The sequence below is a fragment of the Gorilla gorilla genome, chromosome 21 (genome assembly GCF_029281585.2).
Source record: "Gorilla gorilla gorilla isolate KB3781 chromosome 21, NHGRI_mGorGor1-v2.1_pri, whole genome shotgun sequence".
NCBI classification, from domain to species: domain Eukaryota; kingdom Metazoa; phylum Chordata; class Mammalia; order Primates; family Hominidae; genus Gorilla; species Gorilla gorilla.
Genome location: NC_073245.2, coordinates 1,243,755 through 1,251,739, shown reverse-complemented (window position 1 = coordinate 1,251,739; position 7,985 = coordinate 1,243,755).

The following is a 7,985-nucleotide window of genomic DNA, read 5'->3' as shown; positions in this document are numbered from 1 at the left end:
ACAGATAGCCGTGCAGATATTTCCCAGTTTATACAGATAGCGGTGTAGATATTTCCATGTTTATAAAGATAGCGGTGTAGATATTTCCATCTTGATACCGATGGCGGTGTAGATATTTCCATGTTCCTACAGATGGCGGTGTAGATATTTCCATGTTCCTACAGATGGCGGTGTAGATATTTCGAAGTTTATAGAGTTAGCGGTGTAGATATTTCCATGTTTATAGAGAAAGCTGTGTAGATATTTCCACGTATATGCAGATAGCTGTGTAGATATTTCCATGTTCATGCAGATAGCGGTGTGGATATTAACATGTTCATCCAGATGCCAGTGTAGATATATCCATGTTCATACAGATGGCGGTGAAGATATTTCCATGTTCTTACAAATGGCGGTGTAGATATTTCCAAGTTCATACAGAAGGCGGTGAAGATATTTCCATGTTCATAGAGATGGCGGTGTAGATATTTCCATGTTCATACAAATGGCGGTGAACATATTTCCATGTTCATAGAGATGGCTTTGTGGATATTTCCATGTTTATACAGATAGCAGTGTAGTTATTTCCATGTTTATAGAGATAGCAGTGTAGATATTTCCACTGATATACAGATAGCGGTGTAGATATTTCCATGTTTATACTGATAGTGGTGCAGATATTTCCATGTTTATACAGATAGCGTTGTAGATATTTCCATGTTTATACAGGTAGCGATGTAGATATTTCCAAGTTTATAGAGATAGCGGTGTAGATATTTCCATCTTAATACAGATGGCGTTGTAGATATTTCCTTGTTCATACAGATGGCGGTGCAGATATTCCCATATTCATACAGATGGCGGTGTGGATATTTCCATGTGTATAGCGGTGGCGGTGTAGATATTTCCACGTTTATACAGATGGTGGTGTAGATACTTCCTTCTTTATAGACATAGCGGTGTAGATATCTCCATGTTCATACTGATGGCGGTTTAAATATTTCCATCTTTATAGAGATGGCGGTATAGCTATTTCCATGTCTATAGAGATGGCAGTGTAGATATTTTCATGTTCCTACAGATGGCGGTGTAGATATTTCCATGTTCATAGAGATGGCGGTGTAGATATATCCATGTCTATAGAGATAGCGGTGTAGTTATTTCCATGTTTATTGAGATAGCAGTGTAGATATTTCCATTTATATACAGACAGCTGTGTAGATATTTCCATGTTCATACAGATAGCGGTGGAGATATTTCCATGTTCATACAGATAGTGGTGTAGATATTTCCATGTTCATACAGATAGCCATGTAGATATTTCCATGTTTATAGAGATAGCGGTGTAGTTATTTCCATGTTTATTGAGAAAGAGGTGTAGATATTTCCATTTTTATACAGATAGCAGTGTGAATTTTTCCATGTTCATACTGATAACGGTATATATATTTTCACCTTTAAAGAGATGGTGGTGTAGATATTTCCATGTTCATACAGTTGGCGATGTAGATATTTCCATGTTTATAGAGATCGCGGTATAGATATTTCCATGTTTAAAGAGATGGCAGTGTAGATATTTCCATGTTCATAGAGATGGCGCTGTAGATATTTCCATGTTCATATGGATGGCGGTGTAGATATTTCCATGTTCATACAGATGGCGGTGTAGATATTTCCATGTTTATAGAGATGACGGTGTAGATATTTCCATGTTTATACAGAGGGCGCTTTAGATATTTCCATGTTTACACAGATAGTGGTGTAGATATTTCCATGTTGATACACATAGCGATGTGGATATTTCCAAGTTTATAGAGATAGCGGGGTAGATATTTCCATGTTTATAGAAACAGCCTTGTAGATATTTCCATGTTTATACAGATAGCGGTATAGATATTTCCATGTTTATACAGATGGCGGTATAGATATTTCCATGTTTATAGAGATGGCAGTGTAGATATTTCCATATTCATACAAATGGCGGTGTAGATATTTCCATGTTTATAGAGATAGCGGTGTAGTTATGTCCTTGTTTACAGAGAAAGCTGTGTAGATATTTCCATGTATATGAAATTAGCTGTGTAGATATTTCCATGTTCATACAGATAGCGGTGTAGATATTTCCATGTTCATACAGGTAGCGGTGTAGATATTTCCATGTTCATACAGATGGCGGTGCAGATATTTCCATGTTCATCCAGATGGCGGTGTAGATATTTCCATGTTTATGCAGATGGCGGTGAACATATTTCCATGTTCCTACAAAAGGCGGTGTAGATATTTCCATGTTCATACAGATGGCGGTGTAGATATTTCCATGTTCATAGAGATGGCGGTGTAGATATTTCCATGTTTATAGAGATGGTGGTGTAGATATTTCCATGTTTATAGAGATAGCAGTGTAGATATTTCCATTTATATACAGATAGCTGTGTAGATATTTCCATGTTCATACAGATAGCGGTGTAGATATTTCCATGTTCATACAGATAGTGGTGTAGAAATTTCCATGTTCATACAGATAGCAGTGTACATATTTCCATGTTCATACAGATAATGTTGTAGATATTTCCATGTTCATACAGATAACAGTGTACATATTTCCATGTTCATACAGATAACGTTGTAGATATTTCCATTTTCATACAGATGGCGGTGAAAGTATTTCCGTGTTCATACAGATGGCGGTGAAGGTATTTCCATGTTTATAGAGATTGCGGTGTAGATATTTCCATGTTTATAGAGATGGCGGTCAAGATATTTCCATGTTTATAGAGATAGTGGTGTAGTTATTTCCAAGTTTATAGAGACAGCGTTGTATATATTTCCATGTTTATACAGATAGCGGTGAAGTTATTTCCATAATAATACAGATAGTAGTGTAGATATTTGCATGTTTATAAAGATAGCAGTGTAGATATTTCCATGTTCATACAGATAGCGGTGTAGATATTTCCACGTTTATAGAGATGGCGGTGCAGATATTTCCATGTTCATACGGATGGCAGTGTAGATATTTCCATGTTTATAGAGATGGAGTTGTAGATATTTCCATGTTTATACAGATGGCGGTGAAGATATTTCCATGTTTTTAGTGATGGCGGTGTAGATATTTATATGTTTACACAGAGAGCGATGTAGATATATCCATGTTTACACAGATAGCGGTGTAGAAATTTCCATGTTTACACAGCTAGTGTTGTAGTTATTTGCATGTTTATAGAGATATCGGTGTAGTTATTTCCATGTTTATACAGATAGCGGTGAAGATATTTCCACTTTGACACAGATAGCGGTGTGGATTTTCCATGTTTATACAGATAGCGGTGTAGATATTTACATGTTAATACAGATAGCGGTGCAGATATTTCCATGTTTATACAGATAGCCGTGCAGATATTTCCAAGTTTATACAGATAGCGGTGTAGATATTTCCATGTTTATAAAGATAGCGGTGTAGGTATTTCCATCTTAATACAGATGGTGGTGTAGATATTTCCAGGTTCCTACAGATGGCGGTGTAGATATTTCCATCTTCATACAGATGGCGGTGTAGATATTTCGAAGTTTATAGAGTTAGCGGTGTAGATATTTCCATGTTTATAGTGAAAGCTGTGTAGATATTTTCATGTATATGCAGATAGCTGTGTAGATATTTCCATGTTCATGCAGATAGCGGTGTAGATATTTACATGTTCATCCAGATGCCAGTGTAGATATATCCATGTTCGTACAGATGGCTGTGAAGATATTTCCATGTTCATACAGATGGCGATGTAGATATTTCCCTGTTCATACAGATGGCGGTGAATATATTTCCATGTTCATAGAGATGGCGGTGTAGATATTTCCATGTTCATACAAATGGCGGTGTACATATTTCAATGTTCATAGAGATGGCGGTGTGGATATTTCCATGTTTATACAGATAGCAGTGTAGTTATTTCCATGTTTATAGAGATAGCAGTGTAGATATTTCCACTGATATACAGATAGCGGTGTAGATATTTGCATGTTCACACAGATAGCGGTGTAGATATTTCCATGTTCATACAGATAGCAGTGTAGATATTTCCATGTTCATACAGATGGCCGTGTAGATATTTCCATGTTCATAGAGATGGCGTTGTAGATATTTCCATGTTTATACAGATAGCAGTGTAGTTATTTCCATGTTTATAGGGATAGCAGTGTAGATATTTCCATTGATATACAGGTAGCGGTGTAGATATTTGCGTGTTCATACGGATGGCGGTGTAGATATTTCCATGTTTATACAGAGGGCTGTTTACATATTTCCATGTTTACACAGATAGCGCTGTAGACATTTCCATTTTGATACACATAGCGGTGTGGATATTTCCAAGTTTATAGAGATATCGATGAGGATATTTCCATGTTTATAGAGAAAGTGTTGTAGATATTTCCATGTTTATATAGATAGCGGTATAGATATTTCCATGTTTATACAGATCGCGGTGAAGTTATTTCCATGTTTATAGTGATGGCAGTGTAGATATTTCCATGTTCATGCAAATGGCAGTATAGGTATTTCCATGTTTTTAGAGATAGCGGTGTAGTTATTTCCTTGCGTATAGAGAAAGCTGTGTAGATATTTCCCTGTATATGTAGCTAGCTGTGTAGATATTTCCATGTTCCCACAGATAGCGGTGTAGATATTTCCATGTTCATACACATAGCAGTGTAGGTATTTCCATGTTCATACAGATAGTGGTGTAGATATTTCCATGTTCATACAGGTAGCGGTGTAGCTATTTCCATGTTCATCAAGATGGCGGTGTAGATATTTCATGTTTATGCAGATGGCGGTGTAGATATTTCCATGTTCATACAGAAGGCGGTGTAGATATTTCCATGTTCATACAAATGGCGGTGTAGGTATTTCCATGTTCATAGAGATGCCGGTATAGTTATTTCCATGTTTATGGAGATAACGGTGTAGTTATTTCCATGTTTACAGAGATAGCGGTGTAGATATTTCCATTTATATACATATAGCTGTGTAGATATTTCCATGTTCATACAGGTAGCGGTGTAGATATTTCCATGTTCATACAGATAGCGGTGTAGAAATTTCCATGTTCCAGCAGATAGAGGTGTACATATTTCCATGTTCATACAGATAGCGTTGTAGATATTTCCATGTTCATACAGATAGCGGTGTAGATATTTCCATGTTCATCGTGATGGCGGTGAAGATATTTCCATGTTCATACAGATGGCCGTTAAGATATTTCCATGTTCATACAGATGGCAGTGTAGATATTTCCATGTTCGTACACATGGCGGTGTAGATATTTCCATGTTTATAGAGATAGCAGAGCAGATATTTCCATTGATATAAAGATAACTGTGTAGATATTTCCATGTTCATACAGATAGCGGTGTAGATATTTCCATGTTCATACTGATAGCGGTGTAGATATTTATATGTTCATACAGTTAGCGGTGTAGATATTTCCATGTTTATACAGATGGCGGTGTAGATATTTCCATGTTCATACAGATGGCGGTGTAGATATTTACAGGTTCATACAGATGGCGGTGTAGATATTTCCATGTTCGTATGGATGGCAGTGTAGATATTTCCACGTTCATACAGGTGGCGGTGTAGATATTCCCATGTTTTTACAGATTGCTGTGTAGTTATTTCCATGTTTATAGAGATAGCCATGTAGATATTTCCATTGATATACAGATAGCTGTGTAGATATTTGCATGTTCATACAGATAGCGGTCTAGATATTTCCATGTTCATACAGATAGCGGTGTAATTATTTCCATGTTCATACACATAGCAGTGTAGTTATTTCCATGTTTATAGAGATGTCAGTGTAGATATTTCCATTGATATACAGATAGCTGTGTAGATATTTGCATGTTCATACAGATAGCGGTGTAGATATTTTCTTGTTCATTCTGATAGCGGTGTAGATATTTCCATGTTCAAACAGATAACGGTGTAGATATTTACATGTTCAAACAGATGGCGGTGTAGATATTTCCATGTTCGTACGAATGGCAGTGTAGATATTTCCATGTTCATACAGGTGGCGGTGCAGATATTCCCATGTTTTTACAGATAGCTCTGTAGTTATTTCCATGTTTAAAGAGATAGCAGTGTAGATATTTCCATTGATGTACAGATAGCTGTGTAGATATTTGCATGTTCATACAGATAGCGGTGTAGATATTTCCATGTTCGTACGGATGGCAGTGTAGATATTTCAATGTTCGTACAGGTGGCGGTGTAGATATTTCCATGTTCATACAGATAACGGTGTAGATATTTCCATGTTCATACAGATAGCGGTGTAGATATTTCCATGTTCATACAGATAGCGGTGTAGATATTTCCATGTTCATACAGTTAGCAGTGTAGATATTTCCATGTACATGCAGATAGCGGTGTAGATATTTCCATGTTCATCCAGATGCCGGTGTAGATATATCCATGTCCATACAGATGGCGTTGAAGATATTTCCATGTTCATACAGATGGCGGTGTAGATATTTCCATGTTCATACAAATGGCGGTGTAGATATTTCCATGTTCATACAGATGGCGGTGTAGATATTTCCGTGTTCATACAAATGGCGGTGTAGATATTTCCGTGTTCATACAGATGGCGGTATAGATAATTCCATGTTCATAGAGATGGCGGTGTAGATATTTCCATGTTTATACAGATAGCAATGTAGATATTTCCATGTTTATAGAGATAGCGGTGTAGATATTTCCATTGATATACAGATAGCTGTGTAGATATTTCCATGTTCATACAGATAGCGTTGTAGATATTTCCATGTTCATACAGATAGCGGTGTAGATATTTCCATGTTCATCGTGATGGCGGTGAAGATATTTCCATGTTCATACAGATGGCCGTTAAGATATTTCCATGTTCATACAGATGGCAGTGTAGATATTTCCATGTTCGTACACATGGCGGTGTAGATATTTCCATGTTTATAGAGATAGCAGAGCAGATATTTCCATTGATATACAGATAGCTGTGTAGATATTTGCATGTTCATACAGATAGCGGTGTAGATATTTCCATGTTTATACTGATAGTGGTGTAGATATTTATATGTTCATACAGTTAGCGGTGTAGATATTTCCATGTTTATACAGATGGCGGTGTAGATATTTCCATGTTCATACAGATGGCGGTGTAGATATTTACATGTTCATACAGATGGTGGTGTAGATATTTCCATGTTCGTACGGATGGCAGTGTAGATATTTCCACGTTCATACAGGTGGCGGTGTAGATATTCCCATGTTTTTACAGAATGCTGTGTAGTTATTTCCATGTTTATAGAGATAGCCATGTAGATATTTCCATTGATATACAGATAGCTGTGTAGATATTTGCATGTTCATACAGATAGCGGTGTAGATATTTCCATGTTCATACAGATAGCGGTGTAAGTATTTCCATGTTCATACACATAGCAGTGTAGTTATTTCCATGTTTATAGAGATATCAGTGTAGATATTTCCATTGATATACAGATAGCTGTGTAGATATTTGCATGTTCATACAGATAGCGCTGTAGATATTTTCTTGTTCATTCTGATAGCGGTGTAGATATTTCCATGTTCAAACAGTTAACGGTGCAGATATTTCCATGTTCATACAGATGGCGGTGTATATATTTCCATGTTCATACAGATGGCGGTGTAGATATTTAAATGTTCAAACAGATGGCGGTGTAGATATTTCCATGTTCGTACGGATGGCAGTGTAGATATTTCCATGTTCATACAGGTGGCGGTGCAGATATTCCCATGTTTTTACAGATAGCTGTGTAGTTATTTCCATGTTTATAGAGATAGCAGTGTAGATATTTCCATTGATGTACAGATAGCTGTGTAGATATTTGCATGTTCATACAGATAGCGGTGTAGATATTTCCATGTTCGTACGGATGGCAGTGTAGATATTTCAATGTTCGTACAGGTGGCGGTGTAGATA